Genomic DNA, 11,976 nt, shown 5'->3' with positions numbered 1-11,976 from the left:
AAAGGGAGAGAAGTGGGGTGTGCAAAGGAGCCACTGTCCATAGCAACTCACAGGTTTGGGTTTGTTCAAAATTTCCAGAGCTCAATAGCAATATTATTCTATCTCGTGCATTTGTTTTTTCCTGCTCCTTTCTTTATAAATGCATATAGTTTCTTTTTTATTACTCCTCTTTTAGTCACCACCTTCATCGTTATCACTTACATCGTGCTTACTGATTCCAAGTACTTTACACATATTAACTTATTTAACCCTCACAACAGCCCGATGAGGGTAAGTACTATTGTTATCCTTATTTTACCTAAGAGCAAAATGAAGTACCGAGAGGTTAAATAACTTTCCAAGGGTGTGCAGGTAGTAAGTGGCAGAGCCAGACATAAGATGAGTATTCCTGGAAGAATAACTTATAGGAGGTTTGAGTGAAGGAGGAACTGAACCGGTGTTGTCAGCTGGCAAAAATTCTTCCCTGTTCCTTGTAACACAAAGTTGTATGTGTGCGCGCATGTGTGTGTGCGTGTGTGTGAGATGCTTTAGCCCTTTCTGTTCCCCAGTCAGTAGCGATCAACAGCTGCGGGGCTATTCACAATTCATAGGTATTTTTTTTCCTACCTTATTTCACTGACAGGCTGTTTCCAGCAAATACAGCAAGGGTGTGTGTTTCTTCTTGTACCCTTCCCTCCCCTGCCACTCCTCAGTGCCACCTGGGAACTCCTGCGGCTGCCTAAGCCAGCCTTTTCGCGTCCCTCTCTGACAGGGGAGTGTGGAATTCTCCCTCGCGGCGTAGGCACGCCGCACGGAGGAATCTGTCTGGGGTCCACGCTAAAAGGCCTCTGCCTGGCACCTGCACCAGCCCTCACTGATCCTCGCTGCATCTGGCATTACTTCCTCTTTGTCGTAGATCAGGGCTTGTAGTCTCACTTTGGTTGCCCATTCAGTACCATTCCCCTTTTCTCTCCTTCTAACAAAACCCCAACTTCTTTCAGGCATCCAACATGCCCACACACAGCCCAGGAGATTCCGGGGAAGATGGCTCCATCCCTCGATTCTCAGTCAAGAAATGGGCTGTGGTTGGCCTAAACCGGTTTCAGTAATTCTTCCCCCTCCTTCACCTGTGTTTGGTTCAGTGACCGAGGTTTGAGCCAAACAGCACGTGGCAATCCCTTTGGTGACAGTTATTGATCCAGAGGCAGGCATGTGAACTGAGTTGGCCCATCGGGACTTTTATGGCTTTCTCAACTAGAGGATGCGAACAAGAAATCAGGTAGCCAAAATTGCTCTGGGCAGCTACAAGAGGAACACAAGGGGAACCAACCTTCAGATGAATCCTATGGACAACAGCAAAAAGAGTCAGAAAAAATCTGGGTGACTGATGATATTGTCCAGCCTGACATATCTTTGGAGTTCCTGTTATATGACTTAATACATTTCCCTATTCTTTAAGCCAGTCTGAGTCAGACTTTCTGCTACTTGCAGTCAAAAGCTTCCTAATTAGTACAGAATTAAAGAAGTTGCCTAGTTTGGTCAAAGATATATCTTGTATTTTTATTGTTTTAGCTTTTTCACTTATTTTTGAGGATGTTCAAAACTAACTAGGAGTTCAAATTACCTTCATGAACTCTACTAGTTCAATCAGAATTTTAAACTATCGAAAAGTATGATCAGCTTCAAAACACAGAGCAGCAAGGGAAGCTCAGCTTTGCAGTAATTGTCATACTCAGGGAAGCAGGGGGCATCCCACAGCATTACACATGTACAGGCCTCCTTAGACTTCCCACTTCCCACTGTATTTCTCTCTCTATGTTCCAGTCACCTGCACTGGGGGGGGTGTGGGGCGCTTGAGGCAGGGATTGGGTTCTTCTTGTCCAATGTCTTTGTATAGGACCTGCAACTTAAGAATGAGTGCCAGGCACAAAACACTCCAATGTTCATTTCCAAATCTCAGAGTAATTCCAAAAGCCCTTAGGATGCCCCAGGTATAAACACTGAAATCAGAATAGCACTCTGAGTATCTAAGGGGAGGTGCTGAATAAGTAAGGACTTCTCTGAATTTTCAAAACCCATAACTACGGTGTAGTGCAGGAGGAAATGTTACATCAGGGTTTTTCTTCCTCAATTACTCGTTGTGTTGTCGGTGCTAAATTTGTTGTATATTGTGTCTGAGTGGTCCTTACTACTCTTCTTCTCCCAGAGAAAAGGAAAGAGTTTTTGTACTTCAAGCCCAGCATGGAGGATTGATCTAAGTGAGTGTAGAGGAGGATGGGATAAGGCTGAGCTTAGAACTAGGCATTTCGGGGCTTCCCTGGTGGTGCAGTGGTTAAGAATCTGCCTGCCGATGCAGGGGACACAGGTTTGAGCCCTGGTCCAGGAAGATCCCACATGCTGCGGAGCAACTAAGCCCGTGCACCACAACTACTGAGCCTGCGAGCCACAACTACTGAGCCCGTGCACAACTACTGAGCCCACGAGCCACAACTACTGAGCCCACAAGCCACAACTACTGAGCCCATGCACAACTACTGGGCCCGCGAGCCACAACTACTGAAGCCCGCACACCTATAGCCCATGCTCCGCAACAAGCCACCACAATGAGAAGCCTGTGCACTGCAACGAAGAGTAGCCCCTGCTCACCGTGACTAGAGAAAGCCCGCGCACAGCAAAGAAGACCCAACGCAGCCAAAAATAAAAATAAATAAATAAATAAATTTATAAAAAAAGGGACTAGGCATTTCCCCAAACTTGGGTAGCTGGGAAAGGGCAGCTTTTACAGGTTTCCAGGAAGTGACAGGGATGGGACTCCATTTGCACAGTGTCTCAGGTAAGGGATTGAGGGAACGCCTGTGTCTCTGGGAGTGAGTTTACCCATCAGCAGAGTGGACAACTCTGAAGAGCTATCAGGTTGGCTCAGATAAAATTGTCTTAATAGGTGACCCTGGAGGCCCAGCACTCAACAGCTGCAGCGGTGAGCAAGAAGGGCAACCTCAACAATGTCAAGCAAATCTTGTTTCCACTCACGGTGTGTGCATTCTGCGTTTTAAGAAGTCCTTTCCCACACATAGGTCACAAGTATATATATATATTTTTCTATTAGCTTCATGATAGCTTTGAAAATAAGTCTTTAGGGCTTCCCTGGTGGCGCAGTGGTTGAGAATCTGCCTGCTAATGCAGGGGACACGGGTTCGAGCCCTGGTCTAGGAAGATCCCACATGCCGCGGAGCAACTAGGCCCGTGAGCCACAGCTACTGAGCCTGCGCGTCTGGAGCCTGTGCTCCGCAACAAGAGAGGCCGCGACAGTGAGAGGCCCGCGCACCGCGATGAAGAGTGGCCCCCGCTTGCCACAACTAGAGAAAGCCCTCGCACAGAAACGAAGACCCAACACAGCCATAAATAAATAAATTAATTAAATTAAAAAAAAAAAAAGTCTTTAACCCTTTTGGAGCCAACATTTGTTTATGTAATAGATAGGGATTTAGTTTAATTTTTCTCAATATAGTGAGCCAGTTTTCCTATCTAGTAAACAGTCCATCCTTTCCCAGACTTATATGTGGGGACCAAGTTCCAATCTAAACGCAGTTCTATCTCTGAGTTCTGTCATTCTGTTCCAGTTGTCCATTTTGTCTGTTCTTGAACCAGTACCATAATGTTCGAATCATATAGCTTAGTAGTATTCTTAAATACTCTTTGCCTTTCTTTCTCAAAGTAGACTTAGCTAAATCATGGACTTGTGTTTCCAAATAAATTTTAGGATAAATTTTCAGTGTTTCTCAAAAAAGAAACAAGCCAACCCTGCCATTTTGACAGAGATTGAATTTAATTTATAGATTAATTTGGAGAGAATCTGCATTTTCATATTATGCCATTCTGTTCATGAGTGTGGAATAACTCTTCATTTATTCAGCTCTTCTTTTATGTCCTTTAATAGAGTTTAAAATTTTTTCTTATAGAGCTCTAGTGTATTCTTTGTTAATTCCTAGATATTCTAACAGTCTGTTGCTACTGTGAAATATGTCTTATTTTTCTATTATATATTTTCTAGTTTATTATTGCTAGTGTAAAGAAATGCTATTGATTTTTGTCTCATTAATTATTTATACCTTACTGGAGAGAGGTTCCATAGATTTTTCCCTGGGAGAGATTTTAGTAGGTAAAAGGGGGAAGGAAAAAAACATGAAGATACATGTGAGGACAAGAGGCTCTGCAAGAAGCCAAAAGGACAGGCTGCCAGATGCTTTGGAAATCAATTTTATTACTTCATCTTTTTCCCTAAATTTTCATAAAATTATCCTAATTCTAGCAGAGAGGGCAGCCTCTTCAGAAATGTTTCCGCCATTCTTTCCTCCATGACTGGTTCCACCATCGGAACCTATCTGGAGTCCAGTCCCCTCTCAGCACTGTCACCACTACCTCTATAACCCTGGTTCTCTCCTCTAATCCAAGCAGTCACCTATGACAGTAGCCTTCCAGTTGGTCTCCCACATTCTACACTCCCCCGTACAGTCTGTCCCGTCAAGCCTGTCCTTTCATCATGTCACTCAGCTACTCAAAACTCTGCACTCTGGATCCTCACCTCATTCGGCTTAGAAGCCAGAGTGTTACTGTTGCTCTCCATGGGAACGGGCTCCCCGTTTGCTCTCTGACCTCATCACCTACCATGCTCCCTCCTGTTCACTTTGTTCCAGCCACATTCCAACTTGGCAAGCAAGCTGCAGCCTTGGGGCCTTAATGAATTATACTTTTCTGCATAACAAATTATCCCAACACTTAGCATCTTGAAATAACAAAGCTTTATTATTTCTCAGTTTTTGAGGGTCAGAAAGCCGGGGGGTTCTGAATCAAGGTCTCTGATAAGGTTGCTGTCAAGCTTTTGTCTGTGGCTACAGTGTCATCTGAAGGCTCAACTGGGGGAGGGGCTACTTCTAAGTTCATTCACGAGGTTGTTGGCAAACCTCAGGTCCTCGTGGATTTGGGGACTGAGGGCTTCCTTTCCTCCCTGACTGCTGGCCAGACACAGCCCTCAATTTCTTGCTGCGTGAGCCTCTCTGTAGAGCAGAGGGCAGCTCTCCTGGCAGCTTGCTTCCCCAGGGAGAGTGATCTGAGAGAAAATGAGCACCCAGAGTGGAAGCTGTAATCTTTTTAAAACCTAATCTCAGAAGTAACATACCATCAGTTTTGCCATATTCTATTTATTTCAAATTCAGCATACACTCCAGGAGAAGGGAGTCAAGCTCCACCTCTTAAAGAGCACCAAGCATTCATGGACATATTTTTTGTAACCATCACAAGAACTTTGCACCCATTACATCTGCTGGGGGGGGGTCGGTCACTGAAATGCTGACTCCTTCTCTCATTCAGGTCTCTGCTCATCATAGAGGCTTCCTGTGACCTTCCTGTCTAAAACAGCATCATTCCCTGTTCCCTTCCTCTGTTTTTTTTTTTCATAGCCCTTATCATCTGACACGTTAGATTTTATTTGTTTATAATTTGTCTTCCCACTAGAATATTAGCTTGATAAGTGTAGGAACTTTGCTTTGCTTGCTGTTAAATCCGCAGTACCCTAGAATTATGACTGGCATATAGTAAGCATTCAGTAAATACTTGTAGGGAGAGAGGCGAGAGGGGAGAAGGGAATCACAGAAAAGGGGCTCCTGTCTTTAGTGTCTTCCAGATGCAGAACATGCAGTTCATGTCTTGAGTCAACTATCCATCCGACCCCGCCCCTTGGGTCTAGAGGAATCCCGGGTGCGGGATGGCAGGTCGGAAAGGAACCGGTGGCTTATCTACCCATGGGAATTTGTAATAGGTTAAATTATGTCACCAAAAAAGATATGTCAGAGTCCTAATCCCTACTACCTGTGAATGTGACCTTATTTGAAAATAAGGTCTCTCCAGATGCAATTAAGTTAAAGATCTCAAGATGAGGTCATCCTGGAGTTAGGGTGGGCCCTAAATTCAACGGCTGGTGTCCTTGTAAGAGGAAAGGGAGATCTGAAGCACAAAGACACAGGGAGAAGAAGGCCAAGTGAAGACGGAGGCAGAGATTGTATTTATGCTGCCGTAACCCAAGGAAAGCCTGAAACTACCAGAAGCCAGAAGGAGAAAGGCAGGATTTTCCCTTTGGTCCTTCAGAAGAAGCACAGCCCTGCCAACACCTTGATTACAGACTTCTCGAGCCTCCAGAACCATGGGAGAATATATTTCTATTGGTTAATGCCACCCAGTTTGTGGTCATTTGTTAGGGCAGCCCTAGGAAACTAATACAGGATTTAAGCACTTCTCTGAGACCCTCTTCCTTGGGCCTCTGATTATAAGTGATTAAGAAGAATCATCTCCAAGACTTACATAAAAATGTATGACTCAGATCATTTTTCATAACTTACGTGCCAAATAAAAACCCTTTAAAATCGTATTGCTAACTACATATATATAACTTTTTAAAAACAACTCACTTATTATATATGCTTAGAATTCTAACTTCGGGATGTATAAGAAATGGTATCATTTGATGCCTCTACTGAAGGGGGCAAGGGCAGGAGGGAGACATTTTGAAGTATATACCCTTTTGTGCTACCTGAGGTTTTATCTTGCACCTTCCTTTCCTTAACATACAAACACACAGTTAAGAAAAAAATAGCATAGTATTCCTATTGCTTCTATAAACTAGGATGTAGTTTTCACAGAGTTATGTAAGAGTACCTTTTAGCCAACAATTGCTTAATCAAAAACAAACAACTATCAAACTATTCATTTGTTTACATAAAAAACAGCGATAGAAGCAGAGTGGTTATGAGGGGCGGTGGAGAGGAGGGAGAATCAGGAGGTGTTGGCCGAAGGGTACATAGTTTCAGTTATGCAAGATGAGTAAGTTCTAGAAAATCCGCTCTACACTATAGTGCATATATTTAATAATACTGTTCTGCATATTCCAAAACTTGTTAAGAAGGTAGATATCGTATTAAATGTTCTTATCACAAAAAAGAGGGGAGGAGGAGATATTTAGAGGTGATAGTTATGTTTATGGCAGTGTTTATCGTGGTGACAGTTTCATGGCTGTATACTTACTTTCAAACTCATCCAGGTAAACATGTACAGCTTTTTTGGTATATCAAGCATACTCAATTAAAAAAATTTTTTTTTAAATTAATTTATTTATTTTTATATTTTTTAATTTTTTGGCTGTGTTGGGTCTTCGTTTCTGTGCGAGGGCTTTCTCTAGTTGCGGCAAGCGGGGGCCACTCTTCATTGCGGTGTGTGCGGGCCTCTCACTATCGTGGCCTCTCTCAATGCGGAGCACAGGCTCCAGACGCGCAGGCTCAGTAGTTGTGGCTCACGGGCCTAGTTGCTCCGCGGCATGTGGGATCTTCCCAGACCAGGGCTTGAACCCGTGTCCCCTGCATTGGCAGGCTGATTCTCAACCACTGCACCACCAGGGAAGCCCTAAAAATATTTTTTAAAAGGACACTGATATTACTAATAACAGTTTGGCACACAGTTGTGAGATTTTGGTGCTTTGTTACATTGCTGCTGCCTGAAATCTGTTGGCAAATCAAATTTGTCTTCCTCCACTTATTTAATTTCTTTGTTGTAGCTTTGGACTGTTCGGGTATGTTTACACCTTCCACAATATGGTTAGATAAAAGTGAGGGCACGCTGGATGATTGTTACCACTGGATTCTCTTTAAAAAAGAAAAGTAACCCCAGAACATAGGCCATTTTTTGTTTTTTGGGGATTTTTTTCCATTCAGAGAGCTGAGACAGGCTTATGTGTGAATGTTAAATTTAAGGATAATGATCATTGTGTCTGTCAATAAGTAAGCATTTTGGGAGATCCAAAATAAAACTGCACTCATTGATATTCATTTCTCTTTCTTTCATTCAAATGTATTGCCTGCATGTGCCTTGTAATGTGTTAGAGGCTAAGGACAAAAGCAATGAGGCAGGGAATCTGCTCTCAAGATGCTGACAGCCTTGTAGCTGAGTATGCATGATTCACTACGATGGGTACAGTAATAGCACACAGCAGCCCACATGAAAGGAGTGAATTGCCATGCCAGGGACCAGCGAGGAGCTTAAAGAGGAGACCTCAGACAGTAAAAGTCATAGAGATGATTAATTTTGTTAATGGCTCTAGGATGGACTATATTACTATACTATAACGGTAATACCAGGCCATCTGAACAGAATTGTTTATTTGTCTTATATTATGAATGTCTGTGATTCTTTTTTTTTTCTTTTTTTTTTTTTTTAACGCTGCACAAATTTGTGTGTCATCTGTGCGCAGGGGCCATGCTAATCTTCTCTGTATCGTTCCAATTCTAGTATATGTGCTGCCGAAACGAGCACTGAATGCCTGTGATTCTTGGCAGTGTATATTCCTGATGTGCTCTTAGCAAATTTCAAAGACTTCACTGGGCTCAATCACATATGTCATGGGAGGATGATGACCATCAAACAAGAGGTATAAATTGGAAGCAGAGAGAGATTTCTCTGTAAGGAAAGTAAAATGAAGGAGCTATACATTTTGCAATTAAAATTTGACATTGTTGGCTAATTCAGAACTTTAGTGATTGGGTCCATGCACTGTACTGCACTTTACAATTCTTACTGTTAGGAGCTAGACAGAAACTTTATAAAACTGTTTTGAATAGTGTGGTTCTATCAAAAGTTTAGTCTTGATTTTAGAATTAAAAAATTTTTTTTTAATTTTTTTCAATTAAAAAATATTTTAGGGCTTCCCTGGTGGCGCAGTGGTTGAGAATCTGCCTGCCAATGCAAGGGACACGGGTTCGAGCCCTGGTCTGGGAAGATCCCACATGCCGCGGAGCAACTAGGCCCCTGCGCCACAACTACTGAGCTTGCGCGTCTGGAGCCTGTGCTCCGCAACAAGAGAGGCCGCGATAGTGAGAGGCCTGCGCACTGCGATGAAGAGTGGCCCCCACTTGCCACAGCTAGAGAAAGCCGTTGCACAGAAACGAAGACCCAACACAGCCATAAATAAATAAATAAAATAAAATAAAAATATTTTAGTACAAACCTAGTACAAAGTTTTGCAAAAGGACATCATTTCCATTCTGTGGCAGAGAAGCTAACTGCTTCTCCTCTTCTTCTTGGGTACGTGGCTAGACCACATGGCCCAGCTCCCCTCTTGCCAACAGGAGTAGCCCTGTGACTGAGTCCCAGCCAGTGGGAGGAGCTAAATTGGTGTGTGCCACTGCCAGGCCTGACCCATGAAAACCCCGCGCTGACCCTTCTTGCTTTTTGCCCCTTGCAGCTGGCTGGAATGCAGATGACCCCCAGGACCACCTTGGAAGCCACCAATTAAAGACAGCAGAGCTTCTATCAGCTCGGCTGCCCAGATGATGCACAAGGAGGAGCCCCACTGACCCGTGCAGTTTACCCAGCCCTGTTCTGTGAACAAGAAATAACTCTATGGTATTTCAGCCATGATATATTTTAGGGTCAGTCTGTTGCAGTAGTTAGCCTTTTCTAAGTCATACACTTGCGTAGCAAAATTCTTCCCTTTTACTTTTCTGGGGGAAGGAGGAGACACACAAGAAGGGACAAGTTGAGGGAAATTTAATTATAATGTTTGTGCTGAGCCTCTGTCATTTGCCCCTTTAAACCCATGCTCCATCCTTCTGTACCCTGCTTTCAGTCCCTGAAGACTGACTTCCATCTCTGGGCCTCTCAGTCCTCTGAGTGCCTGGGAGATGAGTGGGAGGGAGGGTAAGGAGGTCAGGATATTTCTGGCCCTGGTTTGCTCCCTGTGAGGTCCTAACCAAAGTTCACTACTCCTCTCGATCTGGCTGTTTCACATGACTGTCTCACTGCTTCCGGATTCAAGTAGCAGTTCCCTGCCCTTGTCCACATGGGCTTTGTGTTGGTCATCCCAGCTTAGTCAGCTTCGGCTGCCGTAACAAAGTCCCATAGACTGGGTGGCTTCAACAACAGACATTTATTTCTCATAGCCTGGAAGCTGGGAAGTCTGAGATCAGGGTGCCAGCATGGTGAGCTTCTGGTGAAAGCCAACTTCCTGGCTTGCAGACAGCTGCCTTCTTGCCTTGTCCTCCTCACATGGTGGGGAAAGAGAGAGAGAAACTGTCTGGTCCCTTCTCATAAAAGCAGTAATCCCATCACGGGGACCCCACCTGCATAACCTCATCTAAACCTAATTACCTCCCAAAGGCCTAATTACCTCTTTTTTTTTTTTTAAATTTTTTATTTATTTATTTTTAATTTATGGCTGTGTTGGGTCTTCGTTTCTGTGCGAGGGCTTTCTCTAGTGTGGCAAGTGGGGGCCACTCTTCATCGCGGTGCGCGGGCCTCTCACTATCGCGGCCTCTCTCGTTGCGGAGCACAGGCTCCAGACGCGCAGGCTCAATAGTTGTGGCTCACAGGCCCAGTTGCTCCGCGGCACGTGGGATCCTCCCAGACCAGGGCTCGAACCCGTGTCCCCTGCATTGGCAGGCAGATTTTCAACCACTGCGCCACCAGGGAAGCCCTATTGCTTTGTTTTAACTCTCAAAAATGATAGTAGCAAATACCGTACATATTACCAGAACCTAGTGAGGCAATTGTACATTTTAGGACAATAATCGTCACAAGCAGTAATTCACAGGCAAAGTGTTCCATCTCCGTCTTTAGTGGCAGCGGAACTCTCTCCACAACCCAAACCTAATATGTCAGTCCCCTTAGCCTTTACACCAGAATCTGAACCTTAGCCCAGCATTCAACGCCCTTCATAATCTGGTCTCTGTCTCCTCTCCAGCATTATCATCGCCATTTCCTTCCCTCTCACCCCCTGCCCCCATACCATGAGCTGGGAAAATTGTTCCTCCGTGATTCCGCACATCACAAGCCCTCTCTCTGAATCCCCTCCCATCTTCCTCTTCACTTAACTCCTGGTAGTCTTTTAAAACTCAGCTCACCTCTCTCCTGCTGGGGGAATCCTGACACCTACACCTACACGCCTCCCCATCCACATGCGTGTATGCCTTCCTAGGCTGGAGGACACTCCTCTCACGCTGTCTCACACCACTTTACTTTCCTGCCCCCTGACTCCTGGCTCATGATTCTTTTAAGGACTAGAGTGGATTGTTATTAATGTCTACATGCCCATAGTAGGTATTTCATGTTTGTCGAATGCATGTCTCCAATGGTTTTAGGCTTTTGTTAAAAACTTGCATGTGCACTGGACTTCCTGTAGGGGACCTGGATAAAGCTAGGACCAAGATAGAGGCATGTTTCTCTTCTCTCCCCACTCATCCACTACAAGAGCTGGAGACTTGGGAGAAAAGTCTGTTTCTCTTCCAGCATCTCTGCACTTCCCTCCTCCCCATGGAATGAAGACAAAACTCACCACCCCTGCCTTTAACATGTTCAACTCACCGCAAATTCCCTATGAGTAGGACCTGAGCTACTCAAGTTTTGCTGTTACACACTTTTAGGGTTTTTTTTTTTTTAATTTAACTTTCTGAATAGGTAATACATCCTCATGAGTCAAAACCAAAGCGTATAAAAAGTTATATAGTGAAATGTCTCCCCTCATCCAACCCATGTTTCCATTAACCCAGTTCCTACCCTCCATATGTAACCACTCTTCTTAATTTCTTACATATACTTAGTTCCAGAATTGTTTAGTGCAAATACAAGCAAATTTCAAATATACATTCTTATATTTCTTACTTCTTTACCAAAGCATGCCATACTTTTCTGAACTGTGTTTTGTTTTGTTCTGTTTTTTACTTCACAGGTTTTGGAAACCTTTCCTTACCTGTTCATAACTTGTTTCCTCATTCTTTTGTACAGCTGAACAGTATTCCAGTATGTGAATGCATCATAATTTACTTAACTAAACCTTTATTGCTATACATTTGAGTTGCTTCTAGTCTTTTTTTGTAACACCTATAATGATGCACATTACAAATTTTTTAAATTTATTTTTTTGTATTGAAGTATAGTTGATTTACAATCCTGTTTTTGTTT

General features: G+C 43.7%; 1 non-coding gene across 1 annotated transcript; it reads right to left on the bottom strand.

The window, feature by feature from the left end:
- Nucleotides 1-8,227: 8,227 nt before the first annotated feature.
- On the bottom strand, nucleotides 8,228-8,334 carry LOC114239221 (U6 spliceosomal RNA). The gene has a single exon (XR_003624404.1). It is a non-coding gene; the product is annotated as a U6 spliceosomal RNA (small nuclear RNA).
- Between the last annotated feature and the right edge of the window lie 3,642 nt (nucleotides 8,335-11,976).

Source organism: Balaenoptera acutorostrata, chromosome 3 (assembly GCF_949987535.1).
Source record: "Balaenoptera acutorostrata chromosome 3, mBalAcu1.1, whole genome shotgun sequence".
Taxonomy (NCBI): domain Eukaryota; kingdom Metazoa; phylum Chordata; class Mammalia; order Artiodactyla; family Balaenopteridae; genus Balaenoptera; species Balaenoptera acutorostrata.
The sequence above is the reverse complement of the archived record's forward strand: the minus strand, read 5'-3'. Positions and strand labels throughout refer to the sequence as shown.